Source organism: Tursiops truncatus, chromosome 7, assembly GCF_011762595.2.
Source record: "Tursiops truncatus isolate mTurTru1 chromosome 7, mTurTru1.mat.Y, whole genome shotgun sequence".
Lineage (NCBI taxonomy): Eukaryota > Metazoa > Chordata > Mammalia > Artiodactyla > Delphinidae > Tursiops > Tursiops truncatus.
In genome coordinates, this window is record NC_047040.1 from 54786113 (window position 1) to 54796690 (window position 10578).

General features: G+C 42.6%; 1 protein-coding gene across 9 annotated transcripts in view; it reads right to left on the minus strand.

Moving 5' to 3' along the window:
* Positions 1 to 9855, minus strand: part of OSBPL6 (oxysterol binding protein like 6) — a 215937-nt gene extending 206082 nt beyond the window's left edge. For all 9 annotated transcript variants that reach the window (XR_004527409.2, XM_019922927.3, XM_019922924.3 and 6 more), the window contains exon 1: positions 9716 to 9855. The gene's annotated coding sequence lies outside the window, so the exon portion shown is untranslated. The remainder of the gene's footprint in view (positions 1 to 9715) is intronic.
* Positions 9856 to 10578: the final 723 nt, after the last annotated feature.

Here is a 10578-nt window from a genome sequence, read left to right on the forward strand (position 1 = left end):
GTCAGGTGCGTAACAAGAGGAGAAGCTGGGAACAGAACCTGGGTAGCCGTGATACCTGCTCCAGAGCTCTTCCTGTCAAAAACATACTGCTTCTCCAAAGTGCGTATTGTGATAAAAAGCACCACAAGATAGCAGGCTATTTTCAAAGAGGGATATAGTGAAAAAAAAGAAGCTAATGCCTGGCAAGAAGAAGCAGTTTAGCACAATACCATGTTCACATGTATTTAACATATGCTACCGAATCTCTTAAAGAAATATACATGTTCATTCATGTCAGATTAAACCTACCCCTAAAATTCCATTAGGAATTAAGACACATTAGATACACCGATTAAGGATCAAATGCATCCTGAAATTTCAACAGCCCTGGTAAGTTATGGAAAGGGTCTCCTAGATACTGGCACACATGACCCACAGGGCCTGCCAGTGCTTCCACTTCTGTGATAAAGAGCTTCTCTGACCTCTCCCCATCCACCTCTATCATTCTTTGCTCTTCAAATCATCCCACTTTCACCCCCAAAGCTTCCCATGGTATGCCACTATGAGGCTGCTGCTTATTCCTCCTAGTTTCTAAACAAACTTAAAAAGAACATAGCTACTCCTGTGGTTTATCCACAAGCACCCCAGGGACTGGGTTGCAGGCCATCCCTGGGCAGCCAAATACTGCTCTAGTGTTTCACTCCTCCTATATTCTCTCTCAAGTATGAGTCAGAACAAGACAATTCTCAGATCCCTTGCTTCTGTGAGTGAGGCTGAGGCACTCTGTCAGGGCACCACATATAGCTTGATGTCCCTGAAGAGGTAATTGACCAAATGGGACCTAAAAATCCTAAAGTAATGGAAGAATTATTTACTTTTATCATGTTTATGTAAGCACTTTGTTTCCGAGAAGTTTACTCATTTTGGCTTATGATGAATAGTTTGCGTCTTTATAAAAGCTAAATATGTAAAATGGGCACATTTTAGTATTACAGGTAGTGTGGGTATCCTGACAATGCTTAAGTTTAGAGAATGGAGATCTTCGGAAATCAAAATCCAGGTCACCTTGTCGGTCTGTGCCTTTCACCTACTGACTGCCCATCGGACTTGCCTGAAGCTGGGATGCTGAGAAATCATCAGTGGAAAATCGGGCAAATGCCTTGTCAGGACACTTTGAACAAATGGCTTTACTGGTAATTAACAGGGCTATCAGGCACCCACATAATATATTTCACTTTCTGTATCATTTTAAATTAAAATTAAAAATTTCATCAAGAAAAAAAAGAACATACCTACTATAATATCAGAGCTTCCACAGAGAAAAGGAATATATTATTTACTTGATTCATTTATTAGGATACATACTTAATCCTAACTTCATGTCTAGAGGTTAAAAGAAAGAGACTGATGTAACATTTCCCCACTGTGTAACTGGTGAGTGTCCTTCCTGATTTAAAGTGACCAATTCCAAATGAAGGCCATGTCTATTAACTTTGCACAAATATATATTAATGATGATAATTAAACTATTTTTATTTCTTTTTAGGAAAATTATGTTGCAGTACAATACCTTTCATTGTTACCAAGTTTTTCCTTTTCTTCAGTATAACTCATAACTATTCATATTATTGCTTTTAAAATTCATATCAGCACATACTTCCCAAAGCTATGACCCACTAACCATTCAGTTGTTTCCTCAGCTTTCTCCTTCTTACTATTCTGTAGCTTAGTATTAGATATCCTTTTGTGGGCTCTAGGAGGGCAAAGGCATGATGAAACTATCACTCTATGAGTGTATGCATTTAAGAGCAGAATATATAAATGGTTTCAGAACTAATTAGAAAAATACTCCATGGAATGGATATTTCAAGGGATGAAGGGGATCATCTTAGCTACAAAACAAGGAGGGTGAAAGAGATAGTGTGATTCCCAGAACGGGCAGATTCCTAGACACCATACCAAACCTCAGGGGCAGCAGAGGACCTCAAGACCGTGGCCCATAAAATAACATTTCTCTCTATTTTAGCACTGTAAGCTGCCTCTGTTGGAGTCGGGGTAGCAATTACTACCATCTCGCTCTCTGTGCTCTCCCAGCCTCAGGCTTCTGCCACCACCTTCTTCGATGTCTGTTCTCCCTGAACTGTCATCTGTACCCTGGTCCTAATCAACTCCCTTGAGTCTCCTTTCCAGTAAAACCAGTTAGCTGGGGGCACAGTGGCAAAGGCAGGGCAACTGCAGAGAAGCAATGTGCGCCAACACTGTCCCAAAGGGCAACCGCTTCCAGCTTCCCTCCTCTTTGAACTTTAGCCTGTCAGGGTAGTAATGAGGGTGAGTCTTTATGGCAACTACCACATTCTTTTATCAACACAGAATGGGACCGAAAGTTGCAAAGGAATGCTACTGGTTACAACTACTCAACATTCTTGATCAATACAAGTGATCCTCAAGAAATTTTAAAATTATATTGGTTTGAATACATAATATGTTCAGGTATTTAAGAATTCAAATAGTAGTAAAAGGTGCACTAGATTAGTGTGCTAAATAAGTGTCCTTCCCATTCTCATCCCAAACCCAGCTCTCTTCCCCAGAGCCAGTCACTGTTACCAGTTTATTGGGTCACCTTCAAGAGACAGTCTCCACAGTCACAAGCATAAACATATTTATAAACTCATATTTAACATCAATGGCCACCTACTTCTCTACACCTTGATCTGTTCCCTTCTTACATCTGAAAGATCATGCCACAACAGCAAATATAGAATGATCTCATTCTTTTTAACAGCTGCCTAGTTTCGTTTCTGCTCCTTATTTAACCAGTCCCATATTGATGGATCTTTAGCTCGCTCTAAATCTTTGTCATTACAGACAATGCCATGGTGGATGTCTTGATGCAAACTCATTTTGCGATGTACAAATATATATCTGTGGCAAAATTTCTTAGATTTCCTGGCATGAAAAGGCAGGTGGATTTTTCATTTTGGCCATATTGCCAAATTGCTATCCATAGATGCTGTGCTCCACCAACAATGCATGAGCCTGTCAGTTTCCCCAAAGCCTTGCCACCCCAAGGAATTAACAAACGTTAAGATCTTTGCCAATTTAACAGGTTAAAATAGTTTAAAACTGCATTTCTCTTATAAGTTGAGCATAACTTCATATTTGTAAGTGCCACTAGTAATTCCTTTTCTGTGAACTGTTTGTTCATTTCCTCTGCCCCTTTTTCTGTTAGATTAACAGTCATTTTTTCTCATTGATACATAGGAGTACTTTGGATATTAAGAAGTTACCAGTGGTCTACAACATGTTATAAACAGTTTCTTCCTGGTGTGATGTTTATCTCCTGTCTGTTACACATACTATCTTTTCTTAAATGAAGTTTAATTTATCAATCTTTTATCTTATGCCTTCTGTATTCTTTAAGATGTTTAAAAGGTTTTTTTAAGTGTAGAAATAGACATCTTCTATAATATCTTATCTCCAAAAGCCTTTAGATTCACACTTTTATTTCCTCTGTTGGCCCTTTTTGAAATAAAACTGGAAAACAAGCTGGGATATATCCATCTACTTCCTTCCCTGACCTTCCTGTTCCATCATTCTGAGTTCCTGTGGATTTTGATCTCTTCCTTTCCCTTGCTATCTTCCTGAAGTTTCACATGGATCCTACATTCGCTTGGCCTACCTTGGAGATCACACTCTTTTTATAGTTCTTGCTTCAACTGGAGGTTTACTGAGATCAAAAAGAATTTCATTGATGTCTTTTCATAATCAACATGCCATTCAAATTGTGCTACTTTTTCTATTCTAGGGAAATTATACAACAAAAACTGTTCAGATTGTTGCCTGATGGGGTGCGAATATGCAAAAGCTTGTCTAGCTGCTACAGTCAAACAGAAAGCAAAAATGTTATCTTAATTTAAAATAGAATCAGACTTTCCACTTTATCTATAGAAATGACATGTAACAAAAAAATTTTTTAATTGTAAGGTTCTTTTAGATACTTTATTCTTTAAACTTTAGTAGTTGATCACAGTATGTTACTTGTAGCAACATTGTATTATGTATAAAAAACATTAAGGTAACTTCTTCAAATTTATGGTAAAACTTAAGCACTGGTTTAGGAGCTGTGAAATAAAGCTATTGCTGGAAATTGAGGCCAGGTTTATTTTAGATTTGACTTTTGAAAAAAAGATTCTGAAAATATACTGCTGTGTTCTCCCTTCTACTTCCACACTCTTTTCAAAAGGTGGATAGGTCTGTCTCAAGAGCTACAGTGAGAATTGCCTCAATAAGATGCAAGATAAAAAAATAAAAGTTGTTGTTCTATTCCTGACTCAATTCCCTCTACACTTCGATTTTGTCTCATATTAGCTTATGGAAAGAGAATGACAAAGGAAAAGAAGCACAGGATAATTTAATTTTCTCTATCCTTTCCCGTCCATTGAGTTAAAAGACAAAGCTATGGGTATCAAAATAGCAAACATGAAAAAATTTTAAATAATCATATTTGTAGCATTTATTCCTCTCATCATACCCTCAAAAACAAAGCCTTCTCTCTAAAAATCTAAGAAAATTTTAAAAGATATGCTTGACTTCACTTCCTACACCAACCACTCAAAGAGAATGACAGAAAGGAAGCTTAAAATCCACTGCAGAGGTTGCTATTGGTTCATCTTCTTATTCATATACTCATAATTTAGGAAAGAGCTTTATTTCCTGTTACCACCAGAAGAAGTAAATTATTTGACACATTATCTGCTAATGGTGCTAGCACCTCACTGGGCAAGTCTCTGGGCCTCAGTTTTTCCACCTGGGAAATGGGAGAGGTGGGAATTGGAATAAAAGATTTTTTAAAGTCCTTTCACCTCTAACACCTCATGAATCTAATATAAAGGTCATTCAAGCATCAGCACATCAAGCAAATATAAGTATCTCCAGTGTCTGGGTCCTTTCTTCATATATTTTACAAACTGACATCTAGCTTTTCTTGAACAGAAAAATATATAATCCATCATCTCTAAGGAGAAGGTAACTTTTGTGTATTAATCATGAATTCTTTGTACTCAGTCTCATAACACTGGTGAAACATATTAAATGATACTCTGGCAATATTTTACTTAAATGTTTTTTACCTATTTAAACTTATTGTTATGTACTTAAGCTTATTTATTTATTTACTTACTTAAGCTTATTTTCAGAGTGAAGTTACATACTTAATGCTCCCTCTAACCCAGTTATCCCTTAGACAGTCCTGGCTATCAGACTACTTGGAGTGACCTCCTTTCAAGCTCTGCCTTTTGTCAGCTTACTATATAGATTTTCTGAGACACTGGCCCCAGCAGATGGAATTCCCTCACACGGGGTAGTTTTTACTTTCAAGTAACCTGCCAAACCACTGTAAGAAAGAGTCCTTGGACGTTTCTGCTTCCCATAATTCACCACTCTATTAACATAATCCTTTTACAAATATTTAACATTTGCATTATGATGTATTTTAATATAAAAACTACATTCATACATACACAAAGTAAGTGAATACAAACTTTCAAGAAAATGGGTTAATATAACCCACCAGGAAATTCGTCTTGAGACCATCGTGACTCAATATACTCAGTTCCCTGTAATACCCAAGTTGGATCTCTTAATAACCATTCATCTTTGTCTATTTTCTATTTTTCCCTTTAAAAATCAATTCGATACTAAGTCATGGTCCATTCCCAGCAAATCTGAATTCACCTATCCAGATATCTCTTCCCTGACCTCTGTCTTTCTCCTATTTGATAACATGACAAAAGGACTTACCATGAGTAAGTCCTTCTAAAGCTTCTGCTTTTAAAAAGCCAATAAAATAAAACTATATTTAAGCACTCCCAACTCAAGGAGCTCTAAACATAAATCTGGAAAAAGTTTAGGGAACAAAAGAAAAAATAGATACTTCATGCAAATTCTAAAACCAAAGCCAGATCCACCCCACACACGTATACATATTCAACAGTGATTTGTTTTTGGTAGAGTCTGTTTTGGGTAGATCCTTGAGGGCAGACATGTTTATGACCCAGCACCTAATATGGTGTTTGACACATACCAGGTGTTCAATAAACGCCGGCTGAATGAAGAAGAATGACACTCAATGTGCCCATGTCACTGCCACATGAGACCCACAGAAGTGACCGGACAAGGGGTTGGTGATCGAATGGATGGACGTAGAACTGCCTCCAAAGTTCACGGAAACTCAGAACCACTAGAAAAGCAGACTACTAAGTTCAGTAACTGAGATGGACATCATGTCAGTTACCCCTAAAATTAATTTTAGTTCATTTTCTTGATCAAAACTACTAAGTTCACTCTGGATTTCAAATCATATAAACACACATCTCTGCAGGGGATGTAAGGAATGTATAGCTGAAGCAAGGGATGTAGATAATCATCCTTGAATAACAGAGGCTTTATTATTAATAATAATAATAAAAAAGAGAGTCCTTTACTTTCTTATGAGCTTTTTTGATAAATTCTGACTTTATTGGTAAGCAACAAGCTTTTTTCCTGGGGAGGTCTTTTTTTTCTTTTTGTATTAAAGATGCTGCCACATTGTCATTCAACTGCTTTTGGAATTACCAGCAATGTGTTCTCCAAATCACTATGCCAAGGGAAGGCAATCCGACACACACGCACACACGCACACACTTATGCTTGTTTGTATTTGATTATTCATGTTTGCTTGTTTCCCTGGCTTGTGTAAATTAGTACAATTTTAGAAAATAATTTGGCAATATCTATCAGTTGCATATTCACACATCCTACACAATCAACAATTCTATACCTTGCTATTTACCCAAGAGAAACACTTGCCCATGTGCCCCAGGAAACATGAATGATCAAAGCATCACTCTTTGCAATCTTCTTAAAAATGAGGAAAAAAAAAAGGCCATTGGTAAGAGAGCAGGGAAACATATTGTGTTATAGACAAATGATGGAATATTGTACAGCAGTGTAAGTCAGTGAACTACAGCTGCATACAATACGGACGAATCTTAGTGACATAACGTTGAGTGGGAAAAAAAAAGTCTCAGACATCAACAGATAGTATGAGACCTTTTTTTCAAAATTAAAAACAAACTTTAAAAAGTATTAGAATTATTACTTAACCTTTGAAGTAAAAAAAGAAAAAAAAGTCCCTATTTTGAGAATTCATGTCTTATCCTTCCAAACAAGACAACAAACTCTTGAGGACAGAGGGGCATCTTTTCACTCTTATTTGTATCTCCCACATGCCTAGACCAATGTCCTAAACAGACAGGTGCTCAATAAGTTAAGTATCCACTGAATGATTACTGCATGTTACTTAACCAAGACATTTTAATAAAAATTATACCTTCTCCCTAGTCCAACAGTTTTATGAGTAAAGTCACATAAAACTTTTATCTAGGACTTCCCTGGTGGCATAGTGGTTAAGAATCCATCTGCCTGCCAATGCAGGGGACACGGGTTGGATCCCTGGTCCGGGAGGATCCCACATGCCGCGGAGCAACTAAGCCCATGCACCACAACTACTGAGCCTGCGCTCTAGAGCCCGCGAGCCACAACTACTGAGCCCACGTGCCACAACTACTGAAGCCCGCGTGCCTAGAGCCCGTGCTCTGCATCGAGAGAAGCCACCGCGATGAGAAGCCCGCACATCGCAATGAAGAGTAGCCCCCGCTCGCTGCAACCAGAAAGCCCGCGCACAGCAACGAAGACCCAACGCAGCCAAAAATAATTTTTAAAAACAATTTTATCTCCTTAGGCATTAACGTAATTCTACTTCTGCAGTGATGCTACAGATCTCCAAAAATAAATATTTCTTCTTGAAAGGACTTTACCTTTTTTCTTGGAATAAAGTTAACTAACGTAAAGTTAAAGCCAGCTAAGGACAAGAAAACTTAAATATATTAAGTGATCCTGTAAAAGTCTAACAGAATCACATTATATTATAACCAAGAGACATCTGATAAACCATCATAATTTGAAACTGAGATACCCCAAAAGGAATCCATCCGCTGAATGTAAAATGGAGTTATCAACATGAAAACTGAAAATATGAGCAAACCCTGGATTTTTAGGCTTTCTAAAAGCAAAGATTTTAATTTCAAAATATTGTGTTTCTACTTGGAGAAAAAAAAATAGTTTTGGGGGAAACACACGAAATCCAGGGGTAAAATAATAATAGGAATAATATTCCACCAATCAGGGCTTTCCTTATAACCCAAGGAGGGCTATGCATATGCTCTGTAGGTGATTATAGCCCGGTTACACTGCAGCTTCCCTTCGACCTTGGGAACCCTGATCACTCTGAGTTACTGTGAGGTCTTCTGTTTCATTTATTATTAATCTTTGTATCTGCAATGCTGTAGCATTGGATAGGAATATCAACTTTGTGAGCTCCCAGTACCTAAAACTGTAGAAATGCTTCCAAAAAACAAAAAGGGGAGGAGGGAGGGAGAAAAAATACAACCAAGAGGAAAACAAAGTTAATGATATTGAGCAGGAATATTAAAAATTTTTACCTCTGGAGAAAGACCACATATACTAATCAGCTCTATGATATACAACTATCCATTAGCATGCAATTTTTAAATTTAAGAAAAGATAGTCAAGAAAAATTATTTTGTTATTTGGGGAAAAAAAGCACAGTTTGCTAAAACTAATCCAGCGATTTAAAAATGGAAATTCTTATAGAGAAAAAGCCTACAGGACTTTGCATCCAGGAGGAAGAAATAATCTGGCAACCCAATGGGTTCACTTAGTTTCGTGTCAATTGCTTCACGTCCATTATGTAATGCTTTCCCCAGCTTTAGGTCTCTGTTTAAGCTACCTTCAGGTATATAACAGATTGCCACAAAATCAGTATCTGGTCATAACTTTCAAAAACAGCTTTAAAGATGTCATGCACATGTGTCTGTATACAGCAGAGGCTTTTTTAAAAAATGTGCTGGTGTCATTACTTCTTCCCGGCTTCCTCCCTAGGTCTCCCATCCCCTCCTCGCCCAGCATCCCCGGCCCCACATTTTGCAGGCAGCTCCCGCTGGATGCAGGGGAAGCACGTCTTGACTGCAATGAAAACCCTGTCCCGGTCTGAACCGGAGAAGGCAGGCTCGGCCCTGGCCGGGGGTGTGGACGAAGGCTGCAGGAAAGGCTGCAGGGGCGCCAGCAGCTTGTGGGCAGGGGTGCCCCGAGAGGGCAGTCCGCAGTGCACGCGCACAATAAAACCCAATGCACAACTTCCCCAGCCGCTCCTCTCCGCTCCCCAGCTTCCCTGAAAGGTGAGGCGTAGGCGTTAGCTGGAGAGGGCGCGGGCGCGCCGGTCGGGTTCTCCGCAGACAATTATATCAGTCCCTGTCCCTGTCCCTGCCCCAGCTTCCATCCCAGCAGCCGGGGCGCGGGGCTGGGCGGGGGGGATGCAGGAACTAGAGCCGGGCGGCCGGAATTCCCCACTACGAGGGGGAGGGGAGGGCGGCGAGCGCGGACCGGGACCCAGACGCCCCCTCCCACCTCGGCCGCGGGGAGGGACTGGCACCGCCGCCCCGGGCTCTCTGGCCAGGGGAACCCCCGGAGGGCTCGATGCCTCAGAGGCCCAAGCCGGGCTGCCCGGCCGTGCGTCCCTCAGGGTCCTCGGCCCTCCGGCCGCGCACAATGCCCGCGGGCCGGGGTGCGGGCACCGTCGCGCCGCTCCAGAGGTCCCCTCCGCAGCTAGGACACCTACCTGGAAGACGAGCAGCGGCGCCGCCGACCTTGCGGCGGCAGCGGCGGGAGGCTGCAGACGGCCCCGGCGGTCGGGAGGGCGCGAGGGCCGGCCGGGGAGCGGAGGCGCGGGCGCCGCCTGCGTGGATCCGCGGTCTCCGGCGCCCACAGCTGCGGTGACGGCGGTGCTGCGCCTCCAGTGGTCCGCGGCGCCGCAGCCCCTCCTCTCCCACGGGCGGGGCGCGCTGGAGGGGCGGTGCTTCGGACTCCCCGCCCCCGGCTGCCGCTGGCTGGCTGGCTGGCTGGGCTGGAGTAGAACGGCGGCGGTCGGAGCTCCAGCTGCGTGCGGGACCTGCTGGACACCCTCGCCGCGCTGCCCGGAGAGCCACGGACTGGGCGCGCCGAGCCTCCGAGGCGCGGGGTCTCACTGCCTGGGCTCACTCCCGGCCCGGCCCCCGTGGGAACACCCCTGGTGCCCAGAGATCACAGCTGTGGAGCCCCTGACCGGACATCCCTGGGCCTGAGCGCCGTAGAAACGACCCAGTTCGCCCTAGCTCCAGCCGTCGGAGGTGGGCCAGCCCTGGTTCGCACGGGGTGGCCCCAGATGGTCTCAGCGCTCGGGGCCTGGAGCGCAGCCGCTCCCAGCACCGTTGGAGAGCGGATTCAGAAGGGAACAGCAGCCCGGCCACCTCCCTGGAGGCGCCGCCCGGCCCCTGTCTCAGGCCGTCGCTCAGGCTGATCAATAAACAAACGGGACTGTGTGTGCCTGCTCCCCGCCGGCCCTGACGCTCCCCAGCAAAAACTTCCCCGGCCCAGAGACACACCTCACTACGACCCTTCCCAGCCTCTTAAACTCGTCTACCCTTAAACCGTTCCCAGCCTATA